General features: G+C 36.4%; 1 long non-coding RNA gene across 1 annotated transcript in view; it reads right to left on the bottom strand.

Annotated features, from left to right (window-relative positions):
* Positions 1-3,245: 3,245 nt before the first annotated feature.
* Positions 3,246-23,827, bottom strand: part of LOC145527353 (uncharacterized) — a 47,575-nt gene continuing 26,993 nt past the window's right edge. The window contains exons 3-4 of the long non-coding RNA XR_014069705.1: positions 4,816-4,897; positions 3,246-3,936 (exon numbers count right to left, since the gene is read on the bottom strand). This is a non-coding gene — a long non-coding RNA (uncharacterized LOC145527353). The remainder of the gene's footprint in view (positions 3,937-4,815; positions 4,898-23,827) is intronic.

The raw sequence follows: 23,827 nt of genomic DNA, 5'->3' as shown, positions 1-23,827 counted from the left end.
TTCATTTTGGCAATGAGAATCTAATCATCATTGTTACTATGAACAGGGACATAGACTTCACACTGTAGTTTAAGAAAATTATAATCTTAATGTGTACCCATTAGCATAACCCTGCTAAAGACCATAGTAAGTCTTGGATACATTGTATTTTAGGAATGCCATTTTAATTTGTTTCATTCAGGAAATTTATTATTCACAGAACATGATTTGGAGCTTCTGTGGTTTTTATAAAGCAGCTGTCATATATTTGAAGTAAGTTGCCAAGCTTTTAATCTAATTCTGACAAGCAAGGCTTGTAGAAATTAAGACCCATATATGTATATATTTTTCCCCTCACATCAGTTTGCTAATTGGAGATTAATTTATGCTAAGAAAGACATTTTAAAACAACTAAATGAAATTGGAAGAGAGACTGTCTATCAATTATTCAAATGGTAATGTGAATGCATTTAATTAAATTTTTTAAAATGCTTATCTGCTAGCAGCAAAAGTTCTACCCAGTGAGGTCTGTTAATCATTAGGAGGTAGAGTAAATAATCCCCAGAAATATTCCCTTTACCATTTTTATTAAACAATTTCCAATCGACAGAGACTTTCTCCAAGTTTGCTTCCACACTCAGATTATTAAGGACAATATAAATTGGCACTAAGCATCCATTTCAAATTTGGGATACTGAGCATTTCTTTACTGTCGACACTGCGGATTTACAGGTTCTGGATACAAATTAGGTTTTGCCAATTAGACACATTTGCTAAAGATTTGGAAAGTGGAAGTGAGGCAGAGGTATTCTCCTTTGGTTTTGCTTGTTTCCTACTGGCAAGGAAGGTTCTGGAGTTATTGGGGTTTTCTACAGCAGTTTTTGGTGTCCAATTATTATTGGTTTTATGACTGCTGAGAGGAGTTAGGGAGACAGCAGCCTCCAGATCTTTGGATCACACCTACTGGACTGCGCTCCTTAAGTCTGCAGTGCCAGGGGTCACTCTTGGCCCCCACCTTTGATATTAGACCAGCTCCTACCAAAGGCCAGATTTGCAGGGCTGTCATGTGAGCAACTGTTGAGACCTGCCAAGAAACATTCCCCATCCCTTCCAATGATTTTGTAAAAACCTAAATTCATTTGTGTTTCAAATAGTTGGAATAGTTTTCTGTTTCCTGAAAATAAATCCTGACGGTTCCAACACAGGTTTTAAGTAACAGAAGCTAGATGATAAGTAGGTATGACAAGCAACAAGAGCTGAATGCCTCTCCCAGACTTTCATCAATGCCCCAAAGATCTTTTTGTGCCTTCTCTATTCCATCTACTTCTATCCAATCCTGCCTTGCATTGTCATGGCTTCAACATTATCCTATTCTATGTTTAAATGTCCTCAGATGTGTATTATAATTTTACCTGTAAAATGTATTTTTCACCATTCTGGAGGCTGAAAGTCTGAAATGAGGTTGTCAGCAACATCAGGTTCTGGTGACAAACTTCTTCCATGTTACAGATGGCTTACTACTCCTTGTATCCTCAAATGGTAGACAGCTGAGATAGGAAGCAGCTCTATCTTAGTTCTTAGAAGGATACTAACACTGTATATACGATGATTTCAATCTCATGACCTCATCTAATCCTTAATTACCCACCAAACACTTCATCTCTTAATACCATCATATTGAGTAGAGTTTAAACACGGGAATTTAGGAGGGGACACAAAAATTCAGTCCGTAACAAAATGTGAACTACCTCAGGGAAATTTATTTTCCTCCTCTTGTTCACTTTTTTATACTTAAGACACAGACAAGAATGCAGCAGGAAATAGTACTGAAATCTTAGCTGAGTGAAAAATGGCAATTTGATGACATTTTCTTATGTCATTGTTATTCTCTTAAACAATTTCTAAGGATATTGCCAGTCCAGGAAAAATAAAGCAGTCATTGCTAAACAAGCATAGAATATTCTCAGCAGTGCTTGAGACCTGATGAAATCAGAATATTTAGACTTGGGTCTTAGAAAATTATATTTATTAAAAATGATAGAGTCTGAATATTTATCATTGGAGTGAAACTTACATATACTGGGTCTTTCATCACCACTGTCATCTTCATTTCTAAATAGAATTTCCCAAATCCATTTTCTAGTCCTCCCAGTGATTTTGCAAAAAACCTGAATTCATTAGTGCTTCCAATAGCTAGAGGGAGGGAGGTGACATTCTTAATCTCTCCATTTGAACCCCCTTCAGGCTTGTCTTTAGCTCTTTCCTTCCATGAAGCTTGACTTTCAAGCGATTAATGGACACATTTCTCATCTTACCAGGCTTATGCCTGCACATTCTCATTAATTTTTACCTGTGGTTTCCACCTCTGTGTTTTAAAATCACATGTTCCACCTAGTCTTGGATTATAATCTTCATAAAAGAAGGGGACAACAGATGATGAGATGGTTGGATAGCATTACCAACTCAATGGACATGAGTTTGAGTAAACTCCGGGACTTGGCGATGGACAGGGAGGCCTGGCGTGCTGCAGTCCATGGGGTCACAAAGAATTGGACACAACTGAGTGACTGAATTGAACCGAACCGAAAAGTATTTTTACTACCAACAAGTTAAGTACAAATTTCAAATCCACAGTATTTTAAGTTTCATATATCTGCTAAAAGACTGGCTCTTTCAATTTAGGAATACATAGTTTGGCATAAAGGTAAAACTCTATTTAGTACAGATGTCTATTTCCAGAAAGATCCAGTTACCCTGTTTATGGTACCTAGTCAGGTCCTATTCTTGATAGGAATATTCTTGATATTCAGGTTTCTCCTTTAGGTAAGGATAAAAATTAAAAATTAAAAACAAAAAGTGGCACAAAAGATAAACCCTCTTGTTCTGTTTTCTAGAAAAGACAATTAATTCATCAGAAAGGCAATAATTATTCTTTCTATAGTTTTTCATTTTGTTTTACAGTTTCCTGTTTCTCTTGGAGATTGTGTTTATTATGCTCAACTTATTTCCTTTATCATTTCTTTTAAGGAAAATCTACTGACCACAAGTCTTCTTTTTTGGTTATCCAAATTTATTTTGCTTTCAGTTTTTAGATACATTTTTCTTGAGTATAAACTTCTTTTAAAACTTTACAAACATCAGCCCATTGACATCTGGCTTTTATGTTTTTATGAAAACCAGCTGGTAAGTCTTATTGTTGTTGCTGTTTTTTAAAGGCAATGTGCAACATTTTCCCCTTTGGATATTTTTTAATATTCTCTCTTATCTTTGGTTTTGATCAGTTTCACTATAATATGACTAGGTGTGGTTTTATAGAGTTTGCTTAGCATTCTGAATATGTGGTGTGACATCCATCAGGTTTAGAAAATTCTTGATCACTATTTTGTTGACTATTGCTTCTTTCCTATTATCTTTTCTTCTATAATTCCACTAATATGAGAACAAGTGAGCATGAGCATGCCCCACACCTCCCTTTTTTCCTCATTTATTTCTCTGTATTTTTGTTTGTCTATTTTCTGATTTCTTATGTTCATGTTTCTTGATTTGATGTTCTATTTCCAATATTTTATTAAACTTATCCATTTAGTTCTAAAAAATCAATATATTTTAAATGCCTTTTAACATATCCAAATTCTTTTGTGAAACTCCAAATAGCATCATCTAATAATAAGAGTTATACAAATTCTGTGTCCATTACTTGGGTCTCATAACCTTTTGGATCATTCCTAACACTTTTAATGTTTTGTTTTGTTTTTCCGCTAGCTATAAGACATATTTTTTGCTTATTTGAATGTCTCAGTATGTTAGTCACTAAGCTGTGTCCAACTCTTTGTGACCCCATGGACCGTAGCCCACCAGGCTCCTCTGCCCATGGGATTTCCAAGGCAAGAATATTGGATTGGGTTGCTGTTCACTTTTCCAGGGGTCTTCCCAACCGAGGGATCGAACTCGGGTCTCCTGCAATAAAGGCGGATTCCTTACCATCTGAGCCACCAGTGAAACCCATATTTGAATGTCTAGTACTTTTAAAATTTCTTTAATTGAGAACTGTGTACATAACAATAATAGAAGCTACAGACTATTGTCTCTTTTCCCATAAAGGGCTATTTACTTTAATTCTATCAAGAACTGAGCTAGACTAGGTTACGGTTTGCCTGACATTTTAGTAGACTCAGGTTATCTCTGCTGTATTTCTTATTCTCAAGGAAGATTCTGAAACAATGGGTAACATCCAGTTTTGCTCTAAAAATATTCTGCCCAATTCTTTCATCTTCTACAAAATTCAAGTTAAAAATCTTGCAAGTATCTTAAGAGGAAGTCCAGCAGTTTGCTGAAAGCAGATTCACGCCCTAACAGTTCCTGTTTCTTAAAAACAATAGGAGTCAGAAGGTTTTTCCCTTTAGAAGATTTTGACCTAGCTCTCTATCATCCTCAGAAACAATAGACTTTAGAACCACTGAGTTCTGAAGCCTACCTTGATATTTAAATGAAGTCTGGCAAACATTGCTAAGATTACTTTCAATAAATATGACACATTTTCATATTACTCAGGATACACACAGAATACTTATATTCATGACTGTGAAAAGTGAAATACATTATCAATTTTGATTTGTTTATGTACATCAATATATATTTGGAAGGTCAGTTTAAATCTGCATATTCTATATAATTTTCCTAACTTTCCCTGCTACTTAGGAAATGAGAAAATGGCATCTTTTTGTTGTCTTTTTTAGATGGTGTTAGACATAAAACATATTTGTCATGTAGACAATAAGAATCTTTACTTCTGTGTGTGCATCATTAGCCATGCTTTGCCCTCTGCCTCTACTTTACCTTTTGCATAAATTTTCAGCAGTATATGGCTCAGGAAATAGATTAGTTCTTAAAGAAGAAGCATTCTGTGAAAACTGGTATTCTAGAAAAAAATAATTGAGAATAAATGTTTATGAACTTCACCAATATTCTTCCTGGAAATATAAAATTAAATAAAAATATCTTTATGTGAAAATACTTAATGTTGAAAAGCTGCATGTTTCTCCCTTGGCCCAAAGTCAAATACTCTTGCCTAAACTGAACATATTCTACATATTGTATTGCAAATTTGTGCTTATATATAAGGCTATACATACCTTCAAATTTTATAGCTATTTTGATAACATTTAACATAATTTTAAAAATAATTATCATTTTTAAAAGTTAACATTATTAATTGTCTCTTTGAGCTAGCTCAAATTTAATAATTTGATTTTACAGTGTAATTCATAATCACAAAACTACACATAACAGATATAGTTAGTTTATATAGCAAACTCAATGGTGAATGGCTAGTTTGTGTAATAAACTCAGTGGATTCGCTATTTGAATTTTGTATTTGGAATTACTGTGATAGGCTATTTTTGTTTAAAAGTCTGCCATCTTTTCACTTTTTCTTTCTTTACTCTCTCCATAGAACACAATGTTGTGTCACTATGTCACAGTGTTTCTTTAGTCATAGTAAAGGAAATGTGAAGATGTGAAAAATCTGACTTTAACTTATTATTAATTCATTAATTCCACCTTATTCTACATATTTTGAAAGTAAATAAATAATTACTTATTAAAAAGAAGTAGTTAAGTTTTAACTTTTGCCGCCATAGTTATCAGTAAAGATTTCATATATATATCTATTACAAGTATTATTTTTAATACAAATTTTCTAATATTAAGTACTCTTAATAGATTTCTGGCTATTGAGTAAATAAAATTAACTTTTTCTAGACTGTAAAAGAAAGACAATAACTGAGTTTAATAGATTAGAGTGAAGTTGCTCCAGTCGTGTCCGACTCTTAGCAACCCCATGGTCTGCAGCCTACCAGGCTCCTCCGTCCATGGGATTTTCCAGGTGAGAGTACTGGTGTGGGTTGCCATTGCCTTCTCCTCCAAACTATTATATATATAATTATATTTACAGTAAACAATCAATGGAATCTTTAATAATAGTAAAGAAGTGAGATCTGATTAAGTGATCAGCTGGTAGAAAAATAATAAACTCCTCTATGTTACATGTTCATAAAGACCAAATCATAAGTGAATTGTTCAACTTTAGAGCTAAACCTATCAATATATTTATATAGGAAATTATACTGTTTTGTTCATTCCTTAATATGTAAAATATGATAGTGCACCTTATTATTTTAAATGTTTGACCATACTAGCAACTCATGAACATATATTCAGTCAAAATCATTCAAAATCTCACTCAAAACGGACTACAAACATCCCAGTCTTCCTCTCAAAGGTCAATGAATTTATCAATAATCTGCCTATCTTTATAAAAATACACAAAGTGTTATATTAACCTGAAGAAAAAATATTTAACATAAATTGTAACATAATTTACCTATAATTTTATAAGACATTTTCTCCACTAATTGGTATCTTAGTGATCTACTAATTTATCTACCTACCTTACTTTATTATTCACTACTCCATAGTGTGTTAGTCAGTTGTGCCCAATTCCTAATGACCCCATGTACGGGTATGGCCTTCCTGGTGGCTCAGATGGTAAAGAATCTGCCTGCAGTGTAGGAGACCTGGATTTCATTCCTGGATTAAGAAGATCCCCTGGAGAAGGGAATGGCTACCCACTCCAGTATTCTTACCTGGAGAACTCCAGGGAGAGAGGACCTAGTGGGCTACAGTTCATGGAATTGCAAAGAGTCGGAGATGACTGAGCGACGAACACTTTCACTTTCAACCACAATTTTCAGTGTTCATTTTCAGTCTTTAGACATTTGTGGAGGTTCCACCTTTTTGATAGTGTTAATGGAATTAAGTGAATGTCAGTGTACACACTTCTATGTTTACATAAGTGTACCTACCCGAGTACATTTCAAATGATAGAATTCGTCTATTTATTTTAATTTATATTAACAGGTTGCCCTCTAAAGTAGATATTTTAATATGAAACATTTACTCAGAGGCAAAACCATGTTAAGGGTATTTTATTAAATTAATATACTAATATTTACATAAGCTAATGAATCAAAGTGGGTAAGAAATAGGTAGTAATAATAGTAATAGCCTAAGAAAGTGAAAGTCACTCAGTCGTATCCAACTCTTTGTGACCCCATGGACTATACAGTCCATGGAATTCTCCAGGACTGAGAGGTTATTTTTAAAAAATTGCTCTTAAAACAGTAATTTTGGTAGACAATAAACTTTGGTTTAAAAAAGCACAATATTTGTATTGTCCTTGTTTTTTTAGTTTTAATATTGTATTTTGTGTTTTAATACTGTATTTGTGTTTAATATTGTATTTTGTGTTTTGTCCTGTGTATTTTTCACAATTGCAATGAATTTTTCATAACTTTCCATATGGACAGTTAATTTTGTTTTAAAATACCCATGGACATAATGAGATATTAAACCAGAGAATAACATTTCCATGTCTTAAAATTATTGTAAAGATATTATTATAAATAAAGCTCTTCTCCATTATTACTTTTCTTGCCTGGAGAATCCCAGGGACAGCAGAGCCTGGTGGGCTGCCGTCTATGGGGTCGCACCGAGTCGGACACGACTGAAGTGACTTAGCAGCAGCAGCAGCAGCCATTATTACTTATGTCCTGAAGAATGACATAGTGGCTTGAGAAACCTAAAAAATTCTTGAATCTTCTACTGCTTTAAAACAAGGCCCTGAACAGAATTCATCAACTTTTCTTAGGTGGTGTGATTTGTTGGTTTCTAAAGCAACAAAGAATGTTGTTCACTACTTCTTGTTCAGAAAAGTGTCACCACTTAGCTTTCAGTTACCACTTTCTCTTGGCTATCACCGGCCACTCTGTATATCTTATGGACTGGACTGGTGCTTCTTCATTCCCCTACTTTCTTAATATTGCCAGCTCCTAATAGTTCAGTCTATGGAATTCTTCTTTTCTTTTTATTCACTCTTGGTAGGTGATCAAATTGAAATCTATGGCTTCAAATATCAACTGCTTGTTGACCACTCCAAAATATCTATCTCTGCTAAGCTTTTCCATGAAATACACCTGTGCATGTGTTCATTTCAGATCAGTCGCTCAATCGTGTCCGACTCTTTGTGACCCCATGAACCGCAGCACGCCAGGCCTCCCTGTCCATCACCAACTCCCGGAGTCTACCCAAACTCATGTCCATCAAGTCAGTGATGCCATCCAGCCATCTCATCCTCTGTCATCCTCTTCTCCGCCTGCCCCCAATCCTTCCCAGTATTAGGGTCTTTTCCAATGAGTCAACTCTTCGCATGAGGTGGCCAAAGTATTGGAGTTTCAGCTTCAACATGTCCTTCCAATGAACACCCAGGACTGATCTCCTTTAGGATGGACTGGTTGGATCTTCTCGCAGTCCAAAGGACTCTCAAGAGTCTTCTCCAACACCACAGTTCAAAAGCATCAATTCTTCAGCGCTCAGCTGTCTTCACAGTCCAACTATCACATCCATATATGACTACTGGAAAACCCATAGCCTTGACTAGAAGGACCTTTGTTGGCAAACTAATGTCTCTGTTTTTAAATATGCTATCTAGGTTGGCCATAACCTTCCTTCCAAGGAGTGAGCATCTTTTAATTTCATGGCTGCTATCACAATCTGCAGTGATTTCGGAGCCCCCAAAAATAAAGTCTGCCACTGTTTCCACTGTTTCCCCATCTATTTGCCATGAAGTGATGGGACCAGATGCCATGATCTTAGTTTTCTGAACGTTGAGCTTTAAGCCAACTTTTTCACTCTCCTCTTTCACTTTCATCAAGAGGCTCTTTAGTTCTTCCTCACCTTCTGCCATAAGGGTGGTGTCATCTGCATATCTGAGGTTATTGATATTTCTCTGAGCAATCTTGATTCCAGCTTGTGTTTCTTCCAGCCCAGCGTTTCTCATGATGTACTCTTCACATAAGTTAAACAAGCAGGGTGACAATATACAGCCTTGACGTACTCCTTTTCCTATTTGGAACCAGTCTGTTGTTCCATGTCCAGTTCTAACTGTTGCTTCCTGACCTGCATACAGGTTTCTCAAGGGACAGGTCAGGTGTTCTGGTATTCCCATCTCTTTCAAAATTTTCCACAGTTTATTGGGATCCACACAGTCAAAGGCTTTGGCATAGTCAATAAAGTAGAAATAGATGTTTTTCTGGGACTATTGCTTTCTCGATGATCCAGTGGATGTTGGAAATTTGATCTCTGGTTCCTCTACTTTTTCTAAAACCAGCTTGAACCTTTGGAAGTTCACGGTTCACATATTGCTGAAGCCTGGCTTGGAGAATTTTGAGCATTACTTTACCAGCGTGTGAGATGAGTGCAATTGTGTGGTAGCTTGACCATTCTTTGGCATTGCCTTTCTTTGGCATTGGAAAGAAAACTGACCTTTTCCAGTTCTGTGGTCACTGCTGAGTTTTCCAAATTTGCTGACATACTGAATGCCGCACTTCCACAGCATCATCTTTTGGGATTTGAAATAGCTCAACTGCAATTCCATCATCTCCACTAGCTTTGTTCGTAGTGATGCTTTCTAAGGCCCACTTGACTTCACATTCCAGGATGTCTGGCTCTAGGTGAGTGATCACACCATCGTTATTATCTGGGTTGTGAAAATCTTTTTTGTACAGTTCTTCTGTGTATTCTTGCCACCTCTTCTTAATATCTTGTGCATGTGTTATATCCACTGAATATTTAACAGGTATCTCACACTTAGTATGTGCCAAACTGGACTCCTTGTGCCCTCCAACTCACATCTTCTTCTTCTGGACCCTTCACCATTTCAGCTGATACAACCCTGTAAATCAGCTGAAAAAACCATGGAGCTATTCTTGACTTTCTTTATATATAGAAACCATGGAGCTATTCTTGACTTTCTTTATATATAAAAACCATGGAGCTATTCTTGACTTTCTTTATATATATATATGTATATATATAGCCAGACCCTATCCATGTTCTTGTCACATTACAATCACTACTATACCTGATTTCAACTGGCAAACATTCTTGCCAAGTTTGTTGAATATCTCTTTATTTAGTCATCCTGCCTCAAATTTTGAACGTGTATCATCTACTATCATATTAGTAACTAGAGTAATTTTGTTAAAATACAGGTAGTATCATGTCATGTCTACATTCAATATTATTCATTAATTTCTTATCTCAATTAGAGTGAAATCCAAGCCCTTAAAGGATTAATGGATTGCTATTTGTTATCCCTTTCATTTCGTCTACTACTTTTATCACTTTTCACTCTGCGAAATCACACTGGCCTCTTTGAGTTTCCCAGAACATACATGGCAGCACCTTCTTACCCCCAGAACCATTGTTGTGGTTGTTTCTCCTTCTGACAGGTCACCTCCTTCAGACAGCCATAGAGCTCACACTCCCTTCTTCTTTGAATGCATTTTTCCAAAGCACCATCAGTTACCTAAGCATCATATAACTTTGCATTTCCCTTGGCATTCCTTACCTCTATTCCTTACACACTATTCACTTACCTGTGTTGTAAACTTATTACCAGTCTCCTCAAACTGGAATGAAACTACAGTAGCACATGAACTTTTGTCTGTTTTGCTTTCTGTTAGATACCCCTGCCTAGTATGTATTATCTGATAAAAGAATAGATGATCATTTAGTGGAAATGTTTCTCTCATGTTTGCTAATGAACTGCTGTATGATTTACTTAGAATAAAGGCACTCAATGCGTTTACTCTTATGATCACTTTGAACTCTTAAAACATATATACCAATAAAATAAACAAATGGGACCTAATTAAAATTAAAAGCTTTTGCACAACAAAGGAAACTATAAGCAAGGTGAAAAGACAGCCTTCAGAATGGGAGAAAATAACAGCAAACGAAGCAACAGACAAACAATTAATCTCAAAAATATACAAGCAACTCCTGCAGCTGAATTCCAGAAAAATAAACAACCCAGTCAAAAAATGGGCCAAAGAACCAAACAGACATTTCTCCAAAGAAGACATATAGATGGCTAACAAACACATGAAAAGATGCTCAACATCACTCATTATTAGAGAAATGCAAATCAAAACCACAATGAGGTACCATTTCACGCCTGTCAGAATGGCTGCTATCCAAAAGTCTACAAGCAATAAATGCTGGAGAGGGTGTGGAGAAAAGGGAACCCTCTTACACTGTTGGTGGGAATGCATACTGGTACAGCCACTATGGAGAACAGTGTGGAGATTCCTTAAAAAACTGGGAATAGAACTGCCATATGACCCAGCAATCCCACTGCTGGGCATACACACCGAGGAAACCAGAATTGAAAGAGACGCGTGTACCCCAATGTTCATTGCAGCACTGTTTACAATAGCCAGGACATGGAAGCAACCTAGATGTCCATCAGCAGACGAATGGATAAGGAAGCTGTGGTACATATACACAATGGAATATTACTCAGCCATTAAAAAAAAATACATTTGAATCGGTTCTATTGAGATGGATGAAACTGGAGCCCATTATACAGAGTGAAGTAAGCCAGAAAGAAAAACACCAATACGGTATACTAATGCATATATATGGAATTTGAAAGATGGCAACGATGACCCTATATGCAAGACAGAATAAGAGACACAGATGCATAGAACAGTCTTATGGACTCTGAGGGAGAAGGTGAGGGTGGGACGTTCTGGGACAATAGCATTGAAACATGTATATTATTATATGTGAAACACAGAATACCATTCCATGTTCGATGCATGAGACAAATGCTCAGGGCTGGGGCAATGGGATGACCCAGAAGGATGGGATGGGAAGGGAGGTGGGAGGGGGGTCCAGGAAGGGGAACACATGTAAACCCATGGCTGATTCATGTCAGTGTATGGCAAAAACTACTACAATATTGTAAAGTAATTAGCCTCCAGCTAAAATAAATAAATTTATTAAAAAAAAACATATATACCAATAAACTATTTATTATGTATTATCTATTTTTCAAAGTTCAGTAGCATGTAATACCAATGACACTACTTGAAAATATGAAAGTGAAAGTTAGTCATTCAGTCATGTCCAACTCTTTGCGACCCCATGGTTCCTCTGTCCATGGGATTCTCCAGGCAAGAATACCAGAATGAGTTGCCATTCCCTTCAACAGGGGATGGATATTCCCAACCCAGAGACTGAACCCAGGTCTCTCGCATCACAGGCAGATTCTTTACCATCTGAGCTACCAGGGAAGTCCATTAGTTTATAACTTATTTAAAAAATGGACAAAGTAAACATTTAAACAACTTTTATAGAATTTTATAAAACATACTATGATGCTTCCCAATGGTTACATTTCACTTGCTGATTGGCTTTATGTAAATGTGTGGCTCTGATTTTCAAGAAAAGTAAAGTGAATGCAAGAGTCAAGCTCAATATAATGGGAAATTTAAGTATGTTTCTCTTTTAAATGTAAGCTTGTCACATTTTTAAAAGACTTTGAAATATGTATCATTCTAGTCTTTAATTTCTAAAATCTCAATAAAATTCACTTTAAAAATTCAACAGAAAACTGAAATACTGTGCATTTTTTTTCTGAGTATGTGAGTTGATGGAATAGGTAAAAATATAAAGTCAGTCCTCTAACACATTTGAACAAAAGTTATAGAAACATATAATCTAAAGATGTGCCATCTGAAACATTTCAAATTTAACAACCTTAAAAAAAAATGCTTGACTATCCTAAGGAATTAAATTAAAATCATCTCAGATAGCATTGGACCTTTAATCTGGTTCTAAGCCAAAACAAATTGTGACCTGAGAGTCAGAGAAAGCAAGCACATGTCACAGCAACTACAGCTGCCAAATTCCTCTAGCTTAACACATTTTCCACTCCGCCTTTTTTCTTACATCTCTTATTAGTGTATCATTATGGGTTTTATAAATGTGGTGGATTATTTGTCCTTCTACTGATGATGCTACATGACTAATGGCACGAATGTACCTTTACTTGAAAAGGTAAGGTGACTAGATCTGTAATTTTTTGTGTAACAGCTTGTATAAGTTATTAGGTTAAAATAATCAAGAAAATATGTAAATTTTTGCAAAGATGGAAAGTAACCCATATAATTATATTCAAAATGATGACACATTCACAGAGACTGAATGAAATATGATCAGAGTGCAACGGAATGTAATGTACTTGTACTTACTTAATACCATGTGCATATTCTTAACATTTTCAAGTTATTTTAAGTCAATTCTTATAGTTCTACATTTTATACTCTAAAATACTAAAATTATGTTAATTATTTTCCTTTACTTTTGAAAGTGACAGTTCACAGGTGGTTTCTCTTATACTTTGGCTTTCCAAGTTGGAAATACTCTGAAGAAAGAGAATGACTTGGTGTAAAGTAATGGAAGCTAGCAATAAAGAATCACCAGAGAACCTACTACCTGAAGCCAGAGACATTGCAATAATCTGGCCTTGCTTTAGTTATGGGCAATAAAGTTTACTCTAGAGCCAAATGAAAATAGTTTTACTGCTGTCTTTGGAATGTATGGCAGGGTTGTTTCAATGAATTTTTCTTTAAAATTTTGAGAACAGCTGGCCCCAGCAGCGCAAGCCTGACTAGAGCAGCATGAATCCCAGCACGATTTACCCAGGCATATATGAATTCATGTGAGTGGTCATTATATCCAAATTTAATTCAATACAATAAGAAACCTGATAAGAGTCAAAATTTTAATATTCAAATGAAAATATATCTAATTAAACTCAAACATGTATTGTGCCTTTTAAATGTTGTTTAAAAATACTACAGCATATACTTTAAAGTTTAGAGATTTGCCTATAATTACTATCAAAATAGTATATGTTTACCAAGTCACACATTTTGTAATAAACTAACACCATTTGAGAAATTATAATTTTAAAAAAATTAAAAACTGTATTAAAGGACTAAGTTAATTAACCCTGATGCTGGGAAAGATTGAAAGCAGGAGGAGAAGGGGATGACACAGGATGAGATGGTTGGATGGCATCACTGACTCAATGGACATGAGTTTGAGTAAACTCCAGGAGTTGGTGATGGACAGGGAGGCCTGGCGTGCTGTAGTCCATGGGGTTGCAGAGAATCGGACACGACTGAGCGACTGAACTGAACTGAATTGAATTATCCTTCAGATATTTTTCTGAGAGTTGCTCATTTGTGTCCGACTCTTTGTGACCCCATGGACTATACAGTCCATGAAATTCTCCAGGCCAGAATACTGAACTGGGTAGCCCTTCCCTTCTCCAGAGTATCTTCTGAATCCAGGGATTGAACTCAGGTCTCAAACATTGCAGGCAGATTCTTTACCAGCTGAGCCACCAGGGAAGCCCACTCTCAGATACTAGATAGTATTTTTAAAGAAGCAAATCAATGCCTTCAGTAGGTTAAACAAATGTTTACTTACATAACTGACATAGTTACTAACATTGCTACTTGTTATGTTCTACTTAACATGGAAATAAGATTTTATATGTATTTGGAAACTCATTTTAACATTTATGCACATGGTAAAACTCCAAATTCTCCTTTTTCCTTAGAGTGCTTGCTAAATAAGAAAGGTGATGGGAATAGTAGAAAGGCAAGTTAATTCGTGGAAGAAAAAAAAAAGTAGTAAGAATGAGTTATTTTCATTGTTGATTTTTTACGTTTTGGGTTAAATACACAATTAAAAAATAAAATATGAGGGGAAAATCCCCATACCTTCATATCTTATACCATAAGTTATCACAAGACAAAAATCTTATTGATGTTCAAGTCTTACTATAATTGATATAGAGCCTTATGGAAAAAATTATACATGTAACTGATCTATCATACACCACTGAAATTTTAAAGTTAAAAGTAGTGTGCCTCCTAAATGAGGTTAACTTATAACTGCAACCGACTGTTCACATCCTGATTTCAAATATATGCATGCTCAACTTACAACAATTTCTGTCAAAATTTAAAATTAGAAGTAGTAAATAACACATCATGAATTTATAAAAGAGTAGCAGGGTTGGAAGGCTAAATTGTTACCATAAAAAAGATGGAAAATGGCTTATATTTACTGCAAACACGTTCACATTTTTTAATTGGGAAAAATGTCACTTTTAAGTTAATGCTGTAAAGGACTCTATGTCAAGGACACTTTGATTCCGCACATTTAGAGAAATGACAAAATGCATTGATTGCTTCTCTATTTCTCTCCCTCCCTCTTTCCATCCCTCTTTCTATTTTTCTATTTCTCTACCTCTTTTTTTTCTTAATCTCTACTTTAGAAACTATAAAAGATAAATAGAATATAATACAATATAAATAGAATATAAAATTAAAATGTTATCTTTGAATTATTTTTTTAAAATAGGTAATAAAATTTCTTAGAAAAGTTGTAACTGAACTGAACTAAGTACCACCACATAGTCATGGGAGATGGAAATTACTCAGTTTGATCTTTGAATAACAGAAAACTCTTGAAAAAAAATTTATAAAATAACCATTCTTCCTGTCAATGCACAAGTTTTACCAGAAATGTTAAAGTGGTAAGGAAGATTTTATTCAAAATACGGAAAGAATAGAACTTAGGATCAACCCTGCTGAAACAACAGCTGGTAAGAATTGCTGTATCATATGGTACCTCTAATTTAAAATTTTTGAGGATCATTCTATAGTGAGGCTGGAGTCAGTGGAAAAATAATAAGCTATGGATATTTGCTAACTGGCTTTACACAATAGAAAACAACGTTCTCTATCTTTGTGATAGGTGGTATATTTATGACTTGGAAGTAAGGTATGTTGCTAATGTTAGGTCTCTAGCCTTCAACAGAAAGTAGAAATTTGGAGCAATTTACAATTTGTGTTAATTGTCTAAGAAAAGGGCTGTCAGAGACTTAGAGTAAGAAAGAAGCTTACTTAAGTGTAGTCAAGCTAAGGGTACCGTTAAGGTCTTCTTGGTCATTTCAAACTCTTTTAAACAAATTTTTTCAACAAACATCTTTTCATTTAATTACGATTATCTAAGTATATTTTTCATAAAGACTTAGCTATTAACAAAATTTTTCATATATATATATATATGTTGCAGTGTGAAAGGATAATGTGGGCATTTCAGCATCTAGTTTACAATCTATAGATGTAAACATTCATGTTTAACTTTTTGTGAGAATCCTATAAGCCCTGAACCAATTAAAGAGCACTTGAAGTGAACGGGAAGTTGCTCACTCATGTCCAACTCTTTGGGACATGTGGGCTGTAGACTGCCAGGCTCCTCTGTCCATGGAATTTCCAGGCAAGAATACTGGAGTGGTTTGCCATTCCTTCTCCAGGGGATCTTCCCGACCCAGGAAATGAACTCCGATCTCCCACACTGCAGGCAGACTCTGTACCACCTGAGCCACCAGGGAAGCTAGTGAGAATCCTATAAGCCCTGAACCAATTAAAGGGCACTTAGTCTAACTTAATATTCCACCAAATAAATATATAAAACTAAATAAATAAGTTTAAACACTTTTCGAACCCTAATTCAGTTATGCATTATTGACTTTTCTTTAATGCCATGTTCCAGCCACACTGACTTTCAGTTCAGTTCACTCACTCAGTTGTGTCCGACTCTTTGCCAACCCCACGGAGCCTGAAACACACCAGGCCTCACTGTCCACCACCAACTCCCAGAGTTTATTCAAAATCATGTCCATTGAGTCGGTGATGCCATCCAACCAGCTCATCCTCTGTCTGTCCTCCCATTCTCCTCCGGCCTTCAATCTTCCCCAGCATCGGGGTTTTTTCAAATGACTCAGTTCTTCGCATCAGCTGGTCAAAGTATTGAAGTTTCAGCTTTAACATCAGTCCTTCCTTCCAATGAATATTCAAGATTGATTTCTTTTAGGATGGACTGCTTGGATTTCCTTGCTGTCCAAGGGACTCTCAAGAGTCTTCTCCAGCACCACCGTTCAACAGCATCAATTCTTCAGCACTCAGCTTTCTTTATAGTCCAACTCTCACATCCATACATGACTACTGGAAAAACCATAGCATTGACAAGACAGATCTTTGTTGGAAAAGTAATGTCTCTGCTTTTTAATAAGCTGTCTAGGTTTGTCATAGCCTTTCTTCCAAGGAGCAAGAGTCTTTAAGTTTCATGGCTGTAGTCACCATCTACAGTGATTTTGGAGCTGAAAAAGATAAGGTCTCTCACTGTTTCCACTGTTTCCCCATCTATTTGCCATAAAGTGGTGGGACCAGATGCCATGATCTTAGTTTTCTGAATGTTCAGTATTAATCCAACTTTTTCACTCTCCTCTTTCACTTTCATCAAGAGGTTCTTCAGTTCTTCTTCACGTTCTGCCATAAGGGTAGTGTCATCTACATATCTGAAGTTATTGATATTTCTCCCGGCAATCTTGAGTCCAGCTTGTGCTTCATCCAGCCCAGTGTTTCTCATGATGTACTCTGCATTTAAGTTAAATAAGCCGGGTGACAATATACCTTGACGTACACCTTTCCTGATTTGGAACCAGTCTGTTGTTCCATGCCCATTTCTAACTGTTGCTTCTTGATCTGCATACAGATTTCTCAGGAGGCAGGTCAGGTGGTCTGGTATTCCCATCTCTTTCAGAATTTTCCAAGTTTGTTGTGAGCCACACAGTCAAAGGTTTTGGGGGAGTCAATAAAGCAAAAGTAGATTTTTTTCTGGAATTTTCTTGGTTTTTCGATGATCCAGCAGATGTTAGCAATTTGATCTCTGGTTCCTCTGCCTTTTCTAAATCCAGCTTGAATATCTGGATTGTACTGTTGAAGCCTGGCTTGGGGAATTTTGAGCATTACTTTGCTAGCATTTGAAATGAGTGCAATTGTGTGATAGTTTGAACATTCTTTGGCATTTTCTTTCTTTGGGATTGGAATGAAAACTGACCTTTTCTAGTCCTGTGGTCACTGCTGAGTTTTCCAAATTTGCTGGCATATTGAGTGCAGCACTTTCACAGCGTCATCTTTGAGGATTTGAAATAGCTCAACTGGAATTCCATCACCTCCACTAGCTTTGTTCGTAGTGATGCTTCCACTACTAAGGGCTACTTGACTTCGCATACCAGGATGTCTGGCTCTAGGTGAGTTATCACACCATCGTGATTAACTGGGTCATGAAGATCTACTCTGTGTAGCTCTTCTGTGTATTCTTGCCACCTCTTCTGAATATCTTCTGGTTCTGTTAGGTCCATGCCGTTTCTGTCCTTTATTGTGCCTATCTTTGCATAAATGTTCCCTTGGTATCTCTAATTTTCTTGAAGAGACCTCTAGTTTTTCCCATTCTATTGTTTTCCTGTATTTCTTTGCATTGATTGCTGAGGAAGGCTTTCTTATCTCTCTTTGCTATTCTTAGGAAATCTGCATTCAAATTGGTCTATCTTTCGTTTTCTCCTTTGCTTTTTGCTTCTCTTCTTTTCATAGCTGTTTGTAAGGCCTCCTCAGACAACCATTTTGCCTTTTTGCAAGCTCCTCTAATACATTAAACTATCTCCTGCCTCCAGACTACCAAACAGGTCTATCCCTAGAATTTGCTCAGCCCAATAAAATATTTTTTATTGGACCCTTTGAGACAGTCAATTCCTAGGCATGTTGATAAGAAGTCCAGGGCCCACAAGAAGAAGAATGGGGTCTGTGGCTCTCAAGGAAGAGGTAGGGGTCTGGAATTCTCAAGGAGAAGGAATGGACAAATGCCTTTTTTTTCTCTACATTCCTTAGTCTTGGTCACATAAAATGTTTTTCTTCTTTAAGCCAGGAACTAATGATTACACAACAAACAACTCAGTTTAAACTCTGTACTAGAGATTATATAACAACAATGTATTCTGCTTGAGGACAGTTTCTCCTTCCTGAAAACCTTCTGTGTCGGGACCGGCCGACGAGTCAACGTAGGCACAAACGCGGGATTCCTCTGCTGAGAAAGAAATAGACACAGACACAGCGGGGGTTGAGAGGATCACTGCAGTCAGTAATGTCAGCGATGCTTGTTTATTTTTACACACAGAATTTTATACCCTTATACCAGGAAATTCTTATACAATACAATCATCAAAAATCACCTAAGGAACATGCGCCAAAAATCACCTAGGAAACATAAAGCAATCAATCAAGATCCTATGACTCTGTATCTCAGGACTCAGGTCGTATCTCAGGACTCAGGTCATAAAAGCCATCTGTCCTGCGTCAGATGCGCTCCAGGGGCTGCAAGAAGTTTCCTTAATGATTAATAAGGGGTGGCGGGACAGAGAGCTATGTCTGGACTTGACCCTTGAGTCAACAAGGGAGCTCCCAAAGCAGATCCTGCTTGTTGTCAGGCTGCCCCCCACACTTCTGAGTAGTCTTGATATCTTAATATGTATATTATGAGAATGAGTCTCCTAAGATCTTTTTATTGTTAAGTTCTAATCCTGTTATCTTAAAATGTAAATTGTGGGAGTGGGTCTGGTAAAAATTTTACAACCTTGAGACACTCTTTTGATTTATCATAATAACTAATTTAAAAAGTATATAATTTCCTTGCTTAGACTAGCGAGGGGGCATTCTCTGTCCCCCTTCTGATATCTATGTCAGAAGCTTTATCTGTCCCTGTCTATACTTTAATAAAATGCTGCTACACAAAAGCTCTCGAGTGATCAAGTCTGGTCCCTGGTCCTGAAGCTAAATCTTCTTCTTCAGAGATCACGAATCTGACACCATTCATCATAAGTTATCACCTTTCCTATATAAGGGCTTCTCTGTTGGCTCAGATGGTAAAAAAAAAAAAAAAAAAAAAAAAAATCTGCCTGAAATGCAGGAGAGTAAAGTGAAAGTGTTAGTTGTTCAGTGGTGTCTGACTCTTTGTGACCCTATAGACTGTAGTCCGCCAGGCTCCTCTGTTCATCAAATTCTCCAGACACAACTGAGCAACTAACACTTTGACTTTAATTTTCACTCATGAATGAATAGTCTTAAGTTTTCTCTATCTCTATGTTGAAAAATTCTGCATGCCTTTCTTATGAGTCTCTGTCCTATCTATATTATTTCATGCTGGATTGATCTTAATATGTAGAATTTGTTTATTCATTTAGCCCAGATTGACTTCAAACTTCTCAGTTCAGTTCAGTTCAGTCGCTCAGTCGTGTCCGACTCTTTGCGACCCCATGAATTGCAGCATGCCAGGCCTCTCTGTCCATCACCAACTCCCGGAGTCTACCCAAACCCATGTTCATCGAGTCGGTGATGCCATCCAACCATCTCATCCTCTGTCGTCCCCTTCTCCTCCCACCTCCAATCCTACCCAGCATTAGGGTCTTTTCCAATGAGTCAACGCTTCGTATGAGGTGGCCAAAGTATTGGAGTTTCATCTTCAACATCAGACCTTCCAATGAACACCCAGGATTTATCTCTTTTAGGATGGACTGATTGGATCTCCTTGCAGTCCAAGGGACTCTCAAGAGTCTTCTCCAACACCACAGCTCAAAAGCATCAATTCTCAAACTTCTATCTATTTACTAATCCTTATACTATTTTTTACTTTCTAAAGCAATATGTAGAGAACACAAATGTATAATTTTTGCTATCACAGCTATAGTAGCTAATAATGGTATAAAACTTGTTCACCGTATCACACATTTTACTTGTGTTATTTCTTATATTTATAGCAATTTGGGTAAATAGAATAATTGTCATTTTGAAGCTGAGGATACTGAAGGTAACAAATTATGCTACTACTGGCTAAAGGTAACACACTTTGTTAAGTACAGAGCCAGGTTTCTACCACAAGCTGTTTACTACAGAGCTTGCATCTTTATACTATCTTAGTTCATTAGAGATTTTTTTTTCCTTTTGAGATCTTAAAATGCAATGGAAGCACTAAGAAATTTTCAGAAGTTACTTTATTCAATACACATTTGTTTGATGCATATGGAGTAGCAGGCTCAATACAACAACAAACAAAACTATGTACTCAGTAGTTAGGAAATTCATTCTAGCAGGAAAGATGAAGCAGTAAATAGATCATTATGAAACACTATAAAAACAAAGAGGGAAATATCACAGAATGGTTTGAAAGTGCAAATTGAAGCTATCCAATCTAATCAGAATGGAAGGTAACACATAGGCTCTCTGTCTGGAAAGATGAGTGAAATTTAGGCTTGTGAAGGAATGGGCAAAGAATATGCCAAGTAAAATACACAAAGGCAAGATAAAAATGCCTATAAAGTAAAAAAGAAATTGAAATACCAATATGCAAATATGATTACCTTCCAATTTTCTTATTCTAAGAACAATTTACCATCATATCAAGAAACATATAATTAATAGATGATATGGATGTAATTTGAATTTGAATGTTTAAGATAAATTTACTTAGGTTGAGGAGCATTACAGAGGGGTGAGTATGTATAAAGCATGTATACAATAGTATTGACTAGTTAGGAACATGGATTTATTTAATTGACTGATTTAAAGAAAGAGATGCTTTAGAAATATTATTTATACATACATTGTACTAAATAGTTTGGGTTAAGGAAATTGATGAATATTACCACAAAATTACCAATTTATTGGTCTTGAAAACTGATGTAAAGTTGGAACAAGCAAATGAAATTATGCAAAGATTTATTAATCCACATATTAATAGATACTGAAAATTACAACATGTGGACTTAGAATTTTAAAGAGAGTATGTGCATACTAAGTCGCTTCAGTCTGGTCTGACTCTTTGTGACCCTATGAACTGTAGCCCGGCAGGCTCCACTTCCCATGGGGTTCTCCAAGAGAAAATACTGAAGTGGACTGCCGCTGCCATGCCTGTCGGGAGCCGCGATAGGCATTACTGACAAAATGGAGGCACGGCCCCAACCCCCTCTCCTCATCCCGCAGGCACGGTCCCGGGATGAAGGAGTTAGGTCTTGTGATTCTGACTTGTCCTTTCCTTCCTCCGGTTGAGTTGGCTGGAAAGAATGTTATAATCCATAACATTAACTATTGACATTTGTTCAAGGATCTTTACAAAGAATGCTTCAGGATGAGCACATAGGCTGCAGCCTGAGATCATGGGAAACGTTGTTATCTGAAACCTGCCTGTAAGGGGAATGTTTATGGCAAAAGAAGTTTGCTGAGTTTAGGGGTTAGGAATAATTAAGAATAGTTAGAAGCTAAAGGTTTAAGGTATGTTGTAGTGTTGGCATATTTTACTATAGCTTATGGAAACTAGGTAGTTTAGAGATACTAATAGCCAAAAGCCTTTTTAGGAGATGATGAGCTTAAGTTACTAGGGGATAGCAGGATTTAAAGAGATAAGAAATAAACTGAGGAATGTAATATACAGCCCAGAGACAAACTTGAGTTACAATGTTATCACAAGGACACTTAAGAAGAAACTCTGAAGGACAACAATGATTTATGGAGACAGTAAATATGGGTAAGGGGAAACTGAAGATGTCATACCTCTGACCTAATGCTTTTGTAAAAGTATAAAATAAAACCTGATGCTTAAAATAAACATGCAGCCCAGTGCTTTGAGCGAGAGACTGCATCATTTTCGTTCTCCGACCCCGTTCATCCCTTCAGGGCGTTTCCCTGGCTACCGGAGTTGGACTCTGGCACATGCCCTCCTTCAGGGGATCTTCTGAACTCAGGGATCGAACCCCAGTCTCTTATGTCTTCTGCATTGGCAGGGAGGTTTTTTACCACTACCTGGGAAGTGAACTGAAATCCTAAGGTAATCAATATATAATAGATATATGGAAATAAACTTATTTCATATAAATTAAGGTTATAATGTCTTTTCATATAATTGCTGACAATTCATGAAGAAACAAATTATACAATGATTATATTGCAGGAAAGAAGTTTTTTGAATCTTGCATAAAGATAAAATTAAATTGGAATACAAATGTATATGTTACTGTAAAACAGGCTAGTGAAAGAAAATGGTTTGGAATTCTGTAGAAATTAGTAGCTAACTAAGGAAAAAGTCCTTTGGTAGTTACTTTGGAACCAAAGTAGAAGTAGTATAGAGCCTGCATAAATTAGGTTATTGAAATTTAAGGAAAAGGAAACATGGAAGAACGAAGAATTCTCTATACAAAACAAAAGGAACCTGCACTTCAGTCAAGATTAAATTGAACATTTGCAAGGACTGAAATTGTGGAGAATTCATAATGAACCATCTATACTCAAGAGAAATAATAGATGCGTCTTTTGAAAATACTGGCATATTTTTATCAGGAAGTATAAATATTTATTATTCAACGTATTTGGCCTTGAAAATATATGATGCAGTCTGCACATCAAAAAGAAAATGTTGTAGGCAGACCAGAAAGAAGTCACTTGCAATAATCCAGGGCTGAGAAGTATTATAGTTTTCCAATATAAAAACTTTGCCAGTTGCCTAATGGCTCAGGGGAAATGAGAGGTGGGTGGGAGGGATGTCTGGAGATCACAAGACTTAAAGTTCTTAAACTGAACTTAAGTTCTTAACTTAAGTTCTAAATCCACATATTTATACTGTGTAGTTTGCATTTATTTTGCCCATTAATCATCTAAGACAGAGCTTACAGCATAAATTCATTCATATATTCAACACTGCTTTTGTAAAGTAGCAATTGCTGTATACCAAATGTTGAACATAAATGACAGAATGACTCATGAAATGTAGGTGAAAGTGAAAGTGAAAGTCGCTCAGTCGTGTCTGACTCTTTGTGACCCCATGGATTATAAAGTCCATGGAATTCTCCAGGCCAGAATACTGGAGCGGGTAACCTTTCGCTTCTCCAGGGAATTTTCCCAGCCCAGGGATTGAACCCAGGTCTCCTGCATTGCAGGTGGATTCTTTACCAGCTGAGCCACATGGGAAGCCCATG

The sequence above is a fragment of the Giraffa tippelskirchi genome, chromosome 11 (genome assembly GCF_054371585.1).
Source record: "Giraffa tippelskirchi isolate mGirTip1 chromosome 11, T2T-mGirTip1v1.2.pri, whole genome shotgun sequence".
NCBI lineage: Eukaryota > Metazoa > Chordata > Mammalia > Artiodactyla > Giraffidae > Giraffa > Giraffa tippelskirchi.
The sequence above is the reverse complement of the archived record's forward strand: the minus strand, read 5'-3'. Positions and strand labels throughout refer to the sequence as shown.